This window comes from Hippopotamus amphibius, chromosome 1, assembly GCF_030028045.1.
Source record: "Hippopotamus amphibius kiboko isolate mHipAmp2 chromosome 1, mHipAmp2.hap2, whole genome shotgun sequence".
In the NCBI taxonomy this organism is placed as follows: Eukaryota; Metazoa; Chordata; class Mammalia; order Artiodactyla; family Hippopotamidae; genus Hippopotamus; species Hippopotamus amphibius.
Window position 1 is genome coordinate 89,252,965 of NC_080186.1, and position 17,540 is coordinate 89,270,504.

Consider the following 17,540-nt stretch of genomic DNA (forward strand, 5'->3'; position numbering starts at 1 on the left):
CATGGGCTCTGGAGTGCAGGCTCAGTAGTTGTGGTGCACAGGCTTAGTTGCTCAGTAGCATGTGGGATCTTCCCAGCCCAGGGATCAAACCCATGTCTCCTGCATTGGCGGGCAGATTCTTAACCACTGTACCACCAGGGAAGCACTAATGATTTATCATTAAAGAAACTAGCTAAAAGTTTTCCATAGATATCTTTTATCAAGTTGAGACAGTTTCCTTCTGTTCCTAGTTTGCTGAGATTTTTATTGTGCATGCTGATTTTTTTTTATCAGTTGCTTTTTTCTGTAATTATTGAAAGGGTCATAAAACTTTAATTCTGCTAATGTGGTGAGTTGCATAGATTAATTTTAAAATATTTATCTAATCTTGCATTCCTGGCATAAAGTTCTCCAGTCCTTGGAGATGATCTTCTTGAGGACAACCAACAAGTGAGGAAAGAAAATATATATATTTTACACATATATGTGTGTGTATATATATATATTTAATTGTATATGTGTAAATGTATATATGTATTTAATTGTTTTTTCAGGAAAAGTGGCATCTAGGCTGGTAAGCTGGTTGGAAGACAAGGCCTAAGCGTTCACAGGATGGAGAACTGGATTTAGCAAAGTGTGGGTAAGTCTGGAAATGCTCTAGACTTGGAGTATTGACTTGGGAAATAATGACCAACTAAGTGCATGTGATCTAAAAGAATGTAACCTTTGAGCATATAATACCCATGGGCAAGCAATCCTCAAGGGATTCTCTAAGAAATGGACAAAAATCTTTTAAATTGTGGCATACTCGTGCTAAAAATTGGCAGGAGGAGGCAAAGATAGTAGTAGCTTGTTCATATTTCATTTCAAAAAAAGTGTTTTTTTTGACATTTTAAATAGAGCTGGCCTCCCTCGGATTCTTAAAACTCTGGGATTCTTCTGCAATTCCTGGAAGTTCTCAAGAGGGAGACTGCACTTTCTGCAAACAGGGAAGTGGAATAATATAGAAGTCATGAGCAGGGACTCAATTAGACCTTGCAGGTTCAAATCCTCAGTCTACCATTCACACGCTGTCCCTTCTTGACCTGTTTCTAAAATTTTCTGCGGCTCAGTCCTTGATGATGGTGATGATGGCAAAAAGAGCTGTAAATAGGACCCACTCCATGGAGTCATTTAGAGGACACATTTAATATGATGATGTGTTCCCAGCAAATAGAAGTATTCAATGAATATTTGCTACAATTAGGAAGATATGTAACCACTATGGAAACACCACAAGACCAGGGATTTTTGTATGTTTTTGTTACTGGTGGATCTGCAGTACCTAGAATAGTGCTTGGGACATAGAAGTGCCCCACGAAAAATAGATTGATTGAATTAATGTAACGTTATTTGCATCTAGAATTGATGAGTTGCATGTTACTGGTAAGAATGAGTCCCATAATCTAGCAATTTAACGGGATGGTAAAGCAATAGCCTACTGAACTAGACAGATGGTTGGGGTGAATGCCAGTACTTGCCCTCCTGCAGGCATTTTCCGACCTACAAATCTCATGCTTTGGTTCAATGTGATTTTGCGCAGAGAAACAATATAAATTATAATACCAACTGAACACTTTTGAGAATGAAAGGGGTGCTACTAATGACACCAGGATAATAAGTAAAAACTGGGATTGTCTGCGACAACCAGGACATATGGCCATCTTAATTTAACACCCTCACTGCTGCTGACTGGGTTAAGGATTGGTGGAATTCTCAAAAGCAGTAGTCTATTAAGTTGACAGCAGCCCTGATGTGGCCCTCGGTGCATTAGATGGAAACTGTCTAAAGCAATAACATTCTCTCACTTGGGCATTTTTAATGCAAAATATCGTTAAGAGTCAAGTAGTGATAAGGGAAGTTGCAAGAGGCACTGTAGAGAATAGCTGCATCACCTGAAAGTGGAGCACTGCTGCAGAGGGTGACAAGAGCCGACCAGATCTCTGCAGCTGTTGCTGTGTCTGGAGAGACACCCGTGCTGGTTGTTCTATTCTCAGGTTCACTTCGGGTATTTTCATGACTTCAGCTCTCTGGTGACTGGAATATTTTCTGTTCTTGCTTACTTCCCTGACAATCCATACAATGAACTTTCATTATTTGAGAATAACTTCATTCCTGAAAAAAGCCTAACTAACATATGCAAAGTATCAGTGATTTGTATTTTCTCTAGCATGACTTGGCTTTCCATTAGTGCTCTGTTCTCGTTTCCTGTTAGCCCATCCCCCCCCCATAGCTCACAATACTGAGATGCTCTCTAACCCCTTCCACCTGGAAATCAGTGTAGGCTGGTAGATTAATTGAGAAATAATTCATTAATATTAGTTGTGTTATATTCAACTATGGGTTAAATGTAATATTAGTTGTGTTATATTCAACTATGGGTTAAATGAGCTTTGGGACTTGCCTGGGAGTCTTACCAACACTTATAATATAATTTCCATGAGAAAAAAACATTTCAAATTCCAACCAAGAGTGCCAAGACATTATTTTAGGAACTAAAATTCAGGACAGATGGTTTGATAAGTATGAGTGCATTTACGAGGACAATAGGGCAGAATATTTGAAACTGGGACTCTCAGGAAAAGGCAGAGCTAAATGGGAACCATAAATATCAGAGGCACAGGGCTGTGTTCCAAGTCACCATAATAGGGGTATTATGGTAGAAAATATAATCAAAGACTAACTAAATTACAATAATGTCAAATGGACCAGAAAAGAAAATATGCATGTGTTGGCGAGAAGGGGTGGTTGGAGGAGAGCAGAACTCTGCAGAAAGGGAGGAGAGTTCTGCAAGGCTGCAGGGAAGCGAGGGAGAGCTTCAGGTCTTGGGAAGTTGGTAATGGAGAGTCATAGCATTCTGTACTTCATGATAGGTTTTTAGCAGTAACAGTCTGGTTTGTTGGTTGTCCCAGAGTATCAGGAGTCCTTGTATTCCTGAGATCTCCTCCTTACTTCTTTCTTCCTATAGTTATCACAGAAGGATTAATTTGGATTTAGTAGTCGCTGAAGCCTGAAATTACTTCAATAGGGGAAAAATATAAATATTCTGACACAAAATGCAAATTTATAAAGATATCAATTAAATTCTCTTTTTCAATAAAAGGCAGTTAATCTCAGATCAGCAAATGTGAGCCATTAATATGAGGGAGTTTTCTGTTTTATAAAGTAGAATGGAGGCAGGCCCGGTCAAGGTCGCTGAGAGGCAAAGGGTAGGGTAAAATTGGAATTCAAGTTTAATAGGGCTCTGAAAAGGGAGGTGTGAAGAGAAAATTTCCACACTTCACAACATGATGACCTGTCCTTCACCATTTGGTGTACAAACAGAATATGCACTGAGGGGAATTTCAGTCTAACTCTGCAATATATTTATGCATATGACTAAGAAGTGTGTTGATGAAACATATGATGCTGTCAACATCATTTCATGTGATTTAATGACTTTTCCTTTTTAAACTCAATTAACTTTTTTATATAGGGGGGTCATTTCAGAAGTTTTGATAATCCACTTTATTTATGTCTTCCACACTTGTCCTCTAAGCCAAAAAAAAAAAAAAAAAAAAAAGAAAGAAAGAAAAGAAAAACAAACAAAAAAACTAAAGTAAAATAAAATAAAAAAGTAGAAATTTACTCTGAGATTTTCTGTGAAGTTCTGACTAAAACTACATCTTTAATCCTAAAGCCATTGTAACAAATCTGCCATTTTTCACATGCTTATTTAAGCAAAGAAAAGGTCATTTACTCTTTGAAATTTTGGTCTGAACCTATTTTAAAGATTCATATCTATCCCATCCTAATCATTTGAATAGACGTAAAACTATTAAAATATTTGAAAAGTTTAATATTCTGAATAGTCCTTAAAAATAGTTGACGGTCCAACAAAGGTCAAATGCAGGAAGATGTGCAATTTTAAAGTTAGAGGGCAGTAATTAGGAAAATTACAGCCATTATAGTCATAATGAACTGAGAACATTTTAGAATCCTGTAAATTTACTTATCATTTAAATAGAGAGAATACCAAACATGATGTCCTTACATATTTCTTTGATTCTTTAGTTGTTTTCTAATTTCCTTCCCTTTAATAAATAGATTCAAGGTAAAATTGAATCAAAACCTACTTTAGCCTTAAGAGTAAGGTGGACTTTTCTAGACGTCCTTGAGAAATTTTATATTTTTTCAACAAGTTTTAACTGTTTCTTAGCATTTGTGTGATATGATATAAAGTATATTTGTTTGCAATGTATATTACAAGAGATTTTTGAAACCTATAGTAAGTTTAATTTGACATTAGACCCTAATATAAAGATAAATGTCCAATTAGTTCAATCCAGTTTTTGAGGGAAAAGGCTATTTCTCAACATTTATGGCCATTTTACAAATACATGAAAATTTTTTTCTTAACCTGGCCATAACTCCATTGTCCACAAATAAATTCCTTCCTGAAAGCCACTGTTATTTGGCCTTTAAAGTTACTTTTCTTTAATTCATGAGTAAAGTTTAATGCATAGTAGATTCAGACAAGCACATTTTCCTGTTTCCACATGCAAACCGTTAATAGTAGACATGAATTCAACTGTGTTATAAGTTTTAAAAAGCTAAGGTGAGATGTTGTGATATAATAAATAAATAATTTGGTCTTCAGCCAAGGTGATTCCTAGATTATAGCTCCTAAAACCCTTGGAATCTCTGAAGTGGTAAGTGCCTTTTTGTATGCTAATGAAATGACTCCAGGGGCTCCTGGAGGGCCTGTGGATGGGGGGCTCGTTGCCAGGGGAACTAGCCACAGGATTAGAATTTTTTTGGGGGGGGGCTCCCTTCCTTCCTGGGATGGGAGATCAATTTAATCACCAATGGCTAAGGATTTAATCCATCATTCCTATGTAATGAAGCAACCATAAGAGCTCAGAAGGACAGGATTCAGAGAGCTTCAGGTTGCCAAATACTTGGAGGTGCTGGGAGGGTAGAGTGCTCAGAGAGCACCAGGAAGCTCAATATCCCTTCTCCCATTACTTGCCCTACTCATCTCTTCCATCTGGCTGTTCCTGAGTTGTATCCCATTATAATAAATGGGTAATATTAAGTAAAGTGATTTCCTGGGTTCTATGAGTAGTCCTCAGCACATTATTGAACCCAGGATGGGGTAGGGAATCTCCAATTTATAGCTGGTCTGTCAGAAGCACAGGTGACAACCTGGTTTTGCAATTGGCATCTGAAGTGGGTGATGGGGTGGGGGGGACAGGGAGGTGGGGGGAGTCTTGTGGAATGAATCCTCAACCTGTGCAAGCTGAAGCTATCTCCAGGTAGCTTCAGAATTGTATTACATTGTAGGACACCCAGTGTCTGCAGAGAATTGGAAGACTGGTTGGTGTGAGAAAAAGCTCACACATTTGGTGGCCAGAGGTGAAGTATTAAGAGCGAGTAGTGAGTAGAGTGTGTTGAGGAAAACATGTTATGTTTTTTCCCAATTCACAAAGCATTGCAGACTCGACTTTAGGTATTTCTTCATAGATATTTAGGATGAATGCAGACATTGAGCATTGTTTGTTGTCACAAAATAAAAATTCCCACCCATCATGTAAGGAGGAATATGCTTAACCAGTAACCCTCAAAGCAGTGCAATTTTTCACTAAAAATTTCAGTTTCATGCTCAGAAATTCATACAGACATGGCTGACTTTTTTTTCTTTTTTTCTAGTTTTATTGAGATATAATTGACATACAGCCCTGTGTAAGTTTAAGGGATATAGTATAATGATTTAACTTACATTTATTAGGAAATGATTATCACAATAAGTTTAATGAACATTCATCACCTCACACTGATAACAAAGTTAAAGAAGTAGGAAAAATATTTTTATCTTTCTGATGAAAACTCTTAAGATTTGCTCTCTTAACAACTTTCATATGTAACATACAGTAGTGTTAATTATGTCAATCATATCAAACATTATATCCCTAGTTATTATTTATCTTATAACTGGAAGTTTGTACCTTTTGACTACCTTCATCCAATTTCCCCTCCCCCGCCACCTAACTCTGGTAACTACAAATAACTCTTTTTCTATGAGTTTGCTTGTTTTTGAAGTATAATTGACCTACAACACTGTTATTTCCTGGTGCACAACATAGTGATTTGATATTTCTGTACATTTCAAAATGATCACCATGATAAGTCTAGTTACCATCTGTCAGCATACAAAGGTATTACATTATTATTGACCCACACTATGCATCTAACTTAGACTTAAAAAAAAAACCAAGAATAAAGTATTGGATAATCAAAAATATGAGATTTATAGCTAGGGGTGCACCAAATTTGACTTTTGGCCCAAGATGATTCAAAAATAAAGCTGATGTTTTATTTTAAAATGTTTACCATTATCACAATTTTAAAATTAAAACTAGATCTATTTTAAAAGTTTGACCTTAAAATCCAGGATTTATAACTTTTTAGCACTGTTTGCTGCTGATTTCTCTTGAGTTCATTATACTGTTCATTTTGCAATACTAAATACTTTTATTTGAGGTCAGTGCTGGGGTAATACTCATTTCAACTACATCTTCCAGAAGAGAATCATTCTGGCTTGTGATATTGCTACCAAGTAATTAAGCTTTCGTCTTCTCTAAAGATAACTGAATCTAGTAAAGAGTTAACTCTTTTTCAGCATCTGGACCCAGACTAGATCAATGCTTTTGCTGCTCTTTCAGTGACCCAATTCTGCATAAAGAAATTTTGTGCTGGAAAAACCACTTTCTGAATATTTGAGAACCAGCATTTTTGTTGCTTTTATTTATGTATATTTATATATTTTAAGGCACTTGCTCCCTTACATAATCTCTTACAAAATTTTGCCTTTAAACCTTGGAGCTAGAAATGCAGCAATGGAGCAACATGATTGGCTTTCAAGTTAAAAATTTTTTGTCTGAATTTCTGTCTTCATTCTAACTTTTACCATCTATGATCCAATCTTAGTATCTTTTCCTGAGAGAATGATAGAAGAATGTTTTTTAGCAGCAATTATCATTTAAGAAATGAATGCAATTTCAAGGCACATAGTTTGCCTGATCTGGTTTATGAACCATATTCTCCATAAGCAACCGATGATTGTTAAGACCTGCTATGTTGGTATTTTTATCTATAATGTATAGTACAAAGGGTTTCTTTTATTCAAGCAGGTTTTAATATGTGATTGTTACTTCTGCATCTGGTTGAATGGCAATTCCAAAATATCTTGCAAGTCTTGATTTTTGCTTTTGACCCAAGAAGAATGACAGAAGTGTCCAATATTTCTTTGCATACTGCTAGTAATTTAGTTACACTGTGCTGTATTATAACCATTTTTTAAAAACTGTCCAAAAGTATGAGTAAAACATCTATTCAGATATTTTTAAATCACTCACAACTTTTGTCACATTGTCAATGGCATTGCATGCAATTTTTATTCATAATTTCCCATTCAATAAATATACTCAGGCCAATTCATTATACTGTTAGGTAGCATGTGTGATTAGGCAAATTCAAAGACGGCTCCCAAACTTCCTGCTTCCTAATGCACACGCCCTGTATAATTCTATGATTATGAATATGATGGTTATCACTCTCATGATTGTATTGTTATCTGGTAAAATGGATTTTTCAGATGTAAGTTCCCAAATCATCGACATTAAGATATGGAGATTATCTATGTGGGCCTTGCCTAATTGCATGTGTCCTTTGAATCTGGACCTAGAAGTCAGAAGGAGAAGGTCAAAGATTTGAAGTGGGTCATAAGAATTCAGTATGCCATTGTTAACTTGAAGACAGAGGCAGGTCAAAATCAGATAAAGACACTGCAAAAAAAGAAAATTACTGGCCAATATCCCTGGTGAATATAAATATAAAAATTCTCAAAGAAATATTAGCAAACCAAATTGAACAATACCTTAAGAGGATCACATGCCATAATTAAGTGGGATTTATTCCAGGGATGTAAGGATGGTTCAGTATCCACGAATCAATCAATGTGATATACCACATTAACAAAACAAAGGATAAAAATCATATGATCATCTCAATAGATACAGAAAAAGCATTCGACGAGATTCAACATCAATTTATGATAGAAACTCTCAACAAAGTGAGTATAGAGGGAACACATCTCAACATAAAGGACATATGTGACAAACCCAAACTAATATACTTAACATTGTAAAGCTGAAAGCTCTTTTTTCCTCAAGATCAGAAATAATACAGGGATACCTGCTATGGTCACTTTTATTCAATATAGTATTGGAAGTCCTAACCACAGCAATAAAACAAGAAAAAGAGATTAAAAGTATCCCATTTGGAAAGAAAGATGTAAAATTGTCACTATTTGAGGATGACATGATATTGTACATAGGAAACTCTAATGACTCCACCAAAAACTATTAGAACTAATAAATAAATTTAGTAAAGTTGAAGGATACAAAATTAACATATAGAAATCTATTGCATTTCTATAACTAATAACAAAATATCAGAAAGAGAAATTAAGAAGACAATCCCATTTATAATTGTATGAAAAAGAGTAAAATACCTGGGAATAAATTTAGTCAAGGAGGTGAAAGACCTGCACACTGAAAAGTATATGACACTGATGAAAGAAACTGAAGAAATTAGAAAAAAGTGGAAAGATATTCCATGCTCATGGATAGGAAGAATTAATATTGTTAAAATGTCCATACTACCCAAAGCAGTCTACAAGTTCAGCACAATTCCTATTAAAAATGCCAATGGCATATTTCACAAAGCTAGAAGAAATAATTCTAAAATATGTATAGAACCACAAAAGATCCCAAGTAGCCAAAGCTATTGCAAGAAAGAAGGAAAAAGCTAGAGATATCACACTCCCTGATTTAAAACTATACTACAAAGTTATAGTAATCAAAACATTATGGTTCTAGCACTGAAGAAAACACATAAATCAGTGTGAGACCTGAAATCATATAACTCATAAAAGAAAACAAAGGCAGTTTGCTTTTTGACATCCATCTTACCAATAGTTTCTTTGGATCTGTCTCCTCAGGCAAGGGCAACAAAGGCAAAGATAAACCAATGGTATGACATCGAACTGAAAAGCTTTTATATAACAAAGGCAAACCATCAACAAAATGAAAAGGCAACCTACTAAATGAGAGAACATATTTACAAATGACATATCTGATAAGGGGTTAATTTCCAAAATATATAAAGAACTCACACAACTCAATATTAAAAAATAAAAACAATCTGTGAAAAAATGGGCAGAAGACCTGAATGGACATTTTTCCAAGGAAGATATATGGGTGGCCAACAGACACTTGAAAAGATGTTCAACATCACTAATCATCAGGGCAATGCAAATCAAAAGCACAATAAGATATGGTTACTATCAAAAAGTGACAAAAAACAAGAATTGGCAAGGATATGGAGAAAAGGGAACCCTTGTGCACTGTTGGTAGAAATTAAATATTTACAGCCATTATGAAAAACAGTATGAAAGTTCCTCAACAGATTAAAAATAGAACTACCATGTGATCCAGTTATCTTATTTCTGGGTATTTCTCCAAAGGAAAATAAAACATTAATTCAAAATGATATATGTATCCCTATTTTATTGCAGCATTATTTACAATAGCAAAGATATGGAAGTAACTTAAGTTGCTTGATTGATAGATAAATGGATAAAGAAGATGTGGTACATATATATATACACAATAGAATATTACTTAACCATAAAATGAATGAAATCATGCCATTTGCAACAACATGGATAGACCGATAGGGTATTTAGGTATGCTGAGTGAAATAAGTCAGACAGAGAAAGACAAATACCATATGATTTCACTTATACATGTAATCTAAAAACAAAAAGAAAAACAAAGGAATAAATAAAACAAAGCAGAAACTGACTCATAGATACAGAGAACAAATTGATGATTGTCAGAGGGGAGAATGTGGGGAGTTGTGTGAAATAGATGAAGGGGATTTAAACATACAAACTTCCAGTTATAAAACAAATAAGTCAGAGGGATGTGATGTCAATAGGGAATATTGTCAATAATATTGAAATAACTGTGCATAATGACAGATGATTATTAGACTTATTGAGGTGATTAATATGTAATGCATATAAATGTCAAATCATTGTGTTATACACCTGTGACTAATATAATATTGTATGTCAACTATATGTCAATAAAAAAGTAAAAAGTAAAATGAACTAAAAGCAAAAAACAAAACATCAAAATCAGGAAAGGAAACATGATTACCTTAAAATTTTATTTTATTTGTTTTTCAAACTATTTGAATTTAGGAAGTTTCCTATCCTTTTTCAGGCATTGATATGCCCATACGTGAAATGAGAATACAAACTTGAAGATTTTGAGGGACCCATCCAGAATTTCTGACCCATCCAGAATTTCTGACCCATCTCCCTTCTTCAGGCTGCCCTGAAAAGAGACAGTGGGGTAATTCCTTCAACTAAGGGTCTGAGTCTTCTCCTTGATCCCATCCCTTCGCTCTTTTTTCTCCCTCATAATCTTCCTTCATCTTCTTCCCCCCAAGTACTTGCAGATAAAAGCCACCAGGATGTAATATATGTCCAGCTGCTCTGTAGGACACATTAGCAGAAGCTACATTACTCTCTTCTTATATACTATAAACTTTTAGTTAAGTTCAATTGATATGCAGATCTGGTTGTACTGTAAATTTAGAGTTTGTGCCTACCTGACTCCACACTTAACTTGTGTGAAGTTACCTTGGGATGCAGTTCATGAAACCCTGCTGCTCCATCTCTGATTAATCAAAGACTTGAAACTGAAGACCTAACATGAACATAAAATGTACTCTGAAGATGAATGGAAAACACAGACAATCATACAAGCCTCACATTGATTGAAAAGTTGTTGCCATAATAATTAATTTGCTGTTAATTAATGAATTTATTAACATATAAAAACAAAACAAGAACTGTTACTGAGGTCTTCTATATCCACGTAGGTGACAGGAGTTTGATTTTTAAAATTTCAGTGCTAGGTCAATACTGACCAAAATCTGAGTGGTACTTGAAAACAAATGAGAATGGCTAACGTCTGAGCAAGTATACATGACATCTCAATGAATGCACGTATTCTGAGGTGTCAATAAATGTTTAATTTAGGAATCTAATCCAATCTATTTACATTATCCCTCCATTATTGGTCTTGGACTAATTCTCTCTTACTGGGTTACATATGGAAATAATGTGGTGAAACTTATCCTAGCAAGAGAGTGAAGGGGAGAGCCCTGAGAGTCACCAACACTTAGCATGAGAAGGCAGAGAAGGACGATCCCACAAAGTATACAAGCAAGGAATGGCCTGAGAAACAGAAGAAAACTCAGGAATATGTGGCTTCACAGAACCAGGAGAGGAGGACCAAGAGGACAGACCAAACTTATTGGATTTGTCTAATATGTATCTGTGAGAGTTGTTTTAATGATGTGGTTGGGGCAGAACCACTTTGCGGTGAGTGGAGGATGGGATAGGAAGTGAAGAAGTCAAGCCAGAGGGTGCAGATGGCTGTTGAGAGGTCTGCCTTCTTTACAACATTGTGTGCTCCTCCTGAGCAGGGACCTCACCTGATTTTTCTCCACAGCCTCCACATCCAAGTCAGCCCCCGCCCCCCCCCCCCACCCTCTGCCCCCACACAAAGAAAGCCTGAGGGCCACTTGGGAGGAAAGCTTCTTTTCCATACCTCGTGTTTCCTTTCATGGAGGAAGACATCAAATATTGCAACACCCTGGCCTGCCTCTATCCTTTTAAAAGCTTCATTCTTTGGGAGTGGAAGGGATTTGGGAGGAGAACCTGGTCATGTACAGCTTAGATCCTTTATCCTCTCTCCTCTCCTACTCCTCCTTCACCTCCTCCTCTTCCTACCCTTCTTTCCTCTCTCTCTCTCCCTCTCCCTCTCTTTCCCTGTTCCTCTTGCCTTTTCTATGCTGTAAGTTTTAGGGGCTGCTAGTTTGAGGAATGCAGGGGGCTACCCCAATCCAGCTCCATCTCGGAAGTAATATAGCACTTCTCGGAGAATTTATACCTTCAGCAGATCATACAAATTTTTGTCATCTACTGAAAATAAGTGACAATCTATAATAATTTTCTAAAAGCTTTTGTAAACAGTTGATCGAGATTTCCTATACTCAGAATTTTCAAGAATGCCTTTTTGAAAAAGCATTATGATGATTGAACTTTGTGTACCCCCCAAAAAATAATAAATAAATAAATAAAATTAAAAAAAAAGAAAAAGCATTACGATGAGGTTTGCTATTTTGAAGTTTAATTAATGAGAATGTTGGGAGTGTCCCATTTTTCTCTCATATTCATACCCCTTATATTCTTTTTTTTTCATATCCCTTATATTCTTTATTATGTATGATTTAAGGGATTTATTATGGTCACACCTATGCGTGATTGTAGAGGATTTTTCCCTTCAGAGAAAATTTTGAGGGGGCAAGCAAGTAATCCACTTTGATTTTTTCCTCAAAAGATGTGAATACTTCTCTAATAGGACTTTTTCTTGAAGTTCTTAGAACATAAATTGAATTAAACAACTAAATATCAAATTCCTTTCTTATGTTATTTTGGTTAAAAATACTAGCACAACAAACAAGTGTACAAATATTAACATTAGATACAATGTAATTTTCATTTTTCTGCTTTAAGTTTTATACATATTTTGGGCTCAAAAGAATATAATAATTTTTAAAGTTGTCTAGCTAGTGAACTCAATATTTGTATTACCTATCAATCTATTTCACAATTTAACTATTGTTTTGTATGTAAAATTAACAGTTTTCACAGTCAATTAGCTATTAGAGCAGTTCTCTCATTCAAACAAATATTTCAGCTGACTGAGAAAATTTTAAAAATTTGAGGCTTATAAGGAAATTTTTTAGTTCAAGTTATATCCGGAATGCTTCTTATTGAAAAATGAATGTGAAAATATGATGGACAAGTCCAAATAACATGGACACTTTATATTAGCAAAGTTATGTTGATTAATTATGATGGAAACCTATGAGATCCCCAATCATGCATAAACATGGTTTGTGTTCTTTCTTTCTTTTTTTTTTCCTTAATTATACCGGAGGTGGGGTATCAGTTTTGTTGATCTTTTCAAAGAACAAAGTTTTGGCTATGCTAATTTTCTCTATTGTTTACCTATCTTCTGGTTCATCATTTTCTGCTTACTTTGGGTTTTCTTTGCACTTCTTTTTTCAGCTTTTTAAGTGGAATTTAAGGTCAGTGATTTTTACACTTTTTACTTCCTTTGTATTATAAGCATTAAAAACTACATTGCTATCTAACTACTACTTTAGCTCCACCCTTAAACCTTAATATTAAATAAATATTAATATTTAGTATTAACATTATGTTTTCCATTCAAATTGTGGGGTTTTTTCTAGGTGTCTTATTTATTTCTAACTTGATTCTATTTTGGTCAGAGAACACATGCTGTGTGATTTCAGTTCTTTTAAGTTTATTGACACTTGTTTTTGCCCCAGAAAATTTTCTATCTTGTTGAACTTACTATGTGCACTTGAAAAGAAAATGTATTCTTCAGTTGTCGGTTGTAATGTTTTATAAAAGTCAATTAGATTAAGATGGTTGATAGTTTTGTTCACAACTTCTACGTCTTTGCTGATTTTTAAAATTGGTTCTATCAGTTGGTGAGAGAGGGGTGTTAAAACCGCCAACTATGTAGCTTTATCTATGTCTGTTTTTAATTCTGTCCATTTTTACGTCATGTACCTTGAAACTCTCTTATTAGGATGCACACATTTATGATTGTTACAGTTTTGATATGAATGACCCTCTGCCATTATTATATCATTATTAATATCTTATCTTTTTTGGTGCACTTTGCCTTAAGGGTTACTGTTTCTGATATTAGCGTATTACATATGTGTAAAATTCATATATAACATATTATTATATATTAACTAATTATATAATTAATATATTATGAAATACATAATTAACAGAGCAAAAAACAGAACAAAACAAAGCAGATTTCTATACCTTTCTCAAATCTGCTGAATCATATTTTATGGAGTTAGTTTCATGAATCTGTGTTTAAAAAAATAAAACCTCCCTGATGATTATGATTCAACATTCAAGACAGGTATTTGATTGCTAAGCTAACTTTTAAAAAATTGTTAGTGAATTTAAAATATAAATCCTAAAATTTAAATTTCACAGTAAGAAGACAAAATGGAAAAAAATAGAAATCTCAGAGCCATTTTGGGTGAGAAACTATAGAGCAAGCAATTTAAAATAATTTGTCTCATATCTCCAAATTATCTCAAAGTTAGGAAGAGTGATGCAGGTTTCCAAGTAGAGTTCTTTGGAAAATTTTTGTAAGCTTAATGGAAGTTCAGATTTTTTAAGAACCCTAGGTTATTTACAATAATAATGATTTGCCCAATTCTTAATCTTATACTTTGTTAATTACATATTTATTAGTGATGTAGAATATCGCTGTTCTAAATTGTAGAATATTCTAGGTGATAAAAACTCTGAAGTTTCAGATGGAGATGATGGAAAACAACCTACCTGAATTTAGTTTATTTGAGTCTAGGTTTTTTCCTAAGGTTTTTTTTTCCTCTAGGATTCTCATTTAGGATTGATGGAAAACTGTATTATTATCAGTACAGTTTGAAAATAGGAGCAGTTCTGGAAGTCAAGATTAATAAGCTGTTTTATACACACACACAGTCTGTTCACATTTGCAGGCCTTATAAAATGTGGACAATATCCTCTATTAGTTTCTATGTGGGAATCAAAATAAAAGAGGGTAATTGAAAGAAATTAGTGTAGAGTCAATGTTTAGGCATCTGTGTTGTTTTCACTTTGCTACTTGGTATTGGTATTGCTTTTGCAGTGATATTACAATGAAAGAATTGAAAACATTGGACTTGAATGTGGGAAAATCAGCAAGAAAAGATGGCAAATAAAGGATATGGAACAAGAGTAGAAATTTTACCTGCTTCATTGCTATCCCAAGGAAAAGAATGTGTTGGGGTTTTTGTTTGTTTTTGTTTTTGTTTTTTTAATCTTTTTACTGATCACTGTGACATTCACTTTTAAGTGAACTCTTTAATTGGAAGGAGGCATTGACTAGGACAAAAGCAGGTAAAGAAAAGATTTGGTTTAATGGCATAATTCACAAGTTGAACTGAATTCCTAAAGCATAAATTTAATAGATTCTGCTCACACATGGTGCAGAGAAAAGGCCTAGGGGTATCTAAAACAATAATTAGTTTCCAGAAAAGACCAGAGAGTGGAAGATGCACTTCTTGAGGCAGTTGGCCTGCAGTTTCTCAGTTCCCATTCTGACTGCAGTACTATTGGAGACTCAAAAAAGCAGTCATCCCTAACAGCTTTTAGTCTGAAAATCACTTTAAAAACCCAAAGTGGAAGATATATAATGGTGAAATACAGTTAGTGCTTGGAGCTAGCCATGATTCAAGTTCACAGCATAGGCACAGCATAAAGTAGCTTTAAAAAATACTGCATTACTTTATAGCTCCTGGTTGATCTACTGAGTGGTATTTCCTTCACATTTTTGCTCATTAACATCTCCTGCTTGTTTGTTTTTGTGTTCATAGCAGCTTGGCATGATGAGAGCCCATAGCTGGTCTGAGAAACAATTTTACTTCATGATTTTCTGGATGCACAAAATAGAGAACAGAGGCAACTGGCAATAGATCAAGTTGAAACAAAATACTCCCCTGAAATGTATGACTGATGACAAAACATTTTTTTCTTTATCCACTTTTTCAGGTTCAATTATAAACTGAACCACCTAGGCGTAGGTTACAAACTTCTAGAGAGCTATAGTCACCTAAAATAACCTCATTAGTTCTAAGAACTCAGAGATGTTGCTTGAAGAGTACAATTCTAATGAGTGTGACTTTGTAGCCTAACAGGATAGGGTAGGAATTGGATTTTCCATTTCCTGAAGTCAGAGCTGGCTTTATATGTAGGCAGAGTAAGCAGCTGCAGAGTAAGCAGGGATTTAAGAAGTACTAACATCTTTCCCCTGTTACTGAAACTGAAGTACGTATTTAATTTATGTGAACATTCACAATTATAGAAGCAAAGAATCTTGGAAGTTTTGTACTTCTACTTTCAAGTTTTAGAATGAGAAAACTGAGATCCAAAGAGGTCAAGTAGTTTGTCCAATCTTGACTTTTTCCCCAGAAGTTTAAAATGTTACATAAAATAAACATAACAGGCAAACAAACAAACAAACAAAAATCACAGGAAAAATGTTAACATGTAATGTAATTAACTATTTTTAAGTATTTTCTATGTAACCCAAAACACCTTGGAATTTTTTTAACAGTCATACAAGAGGAAAGTTGAATCAGAGGATTCACAGCAATTATAAGAAAAATAATTATTTTGCAAAAGTATAATTAGCAGCTAATTTTAGTATTCTGATCAGATAGGAATATCTCCTGGGAAGTATTTCATAAAAAGGACTGTTTGTGATGTAATAAACTAACTCATTTATAAATCCAGAATATATATAACTATGAATTTCAGAGAACTGTTTCTTATAATCACCTTCAATATGGATTAATGGCCATACTCCAAAGTACAATTAAGTAAAAGCAGTTCTGCTGGGGACCAGGATGATGGTTTGCTGCTCTCAATTGGTTTGTCTGGATTGAGGAAACATAAGATATATGCTTAGCACAGCTGAAGATGTCTTTCACTAGAATCAATAAAATATTAACAGTAGTTGGCATGTTTGACAAGCTGTGACCTTCTCACATCCTGATGTAAGTCAAAGGCTTCACTGAAAATGGCCAATTTTAAAATCCATTTCTAACACTTATGTGCATTGTGTACCAAAAAGTCATAGGAATTCAACTGCTACAGCAAAAAACTCAAGAGAAAATGAAAACACAACATTTTAATTGCCCAAGAATCTAGAGATTAGATTCTATGATGAAAACAGTGAAGAATGAGACATTGAAAATTCGATATGTTCCCACATATGTTCTGAGTTTTGCAGTTTCATTTAATGCCATAGAAGTGAAGCAGATGAAAACCACCAGTAAATTTCATTTTAGAAGAGTTTGAAAGCTATCTCTTAAAAATATTAGCCTACACTCAGCTCATACAGAAATCTCTAAGTATAATTTTTCTTTACTCCCAGCAATATAAAACAAAGCGAAAACTCACACCACTGCATTCCTCTATTACATCTACGACTGTGCACTTTTTCTTCCTAGAAGTCAAGTTTTTGTTTGTTTGTTTTTTGTTTTTTTGTTGTTTGTTTTTTGTTTTGTTTTGTTTTGTTTTTATCTTGCTCAAAGTAGCTCAATGGCCAATTTGGTGAGTACTTTATGGCCAAGAGTTGGTGTTAATGCTGTATGGTGCAGTTTCTCTAACATCCCATGCATAATCCATTAAAAAGTTGTGTTGGTGCTGTCTCAGCTGACTTCCCAAATCTGATTACTTCTCAACT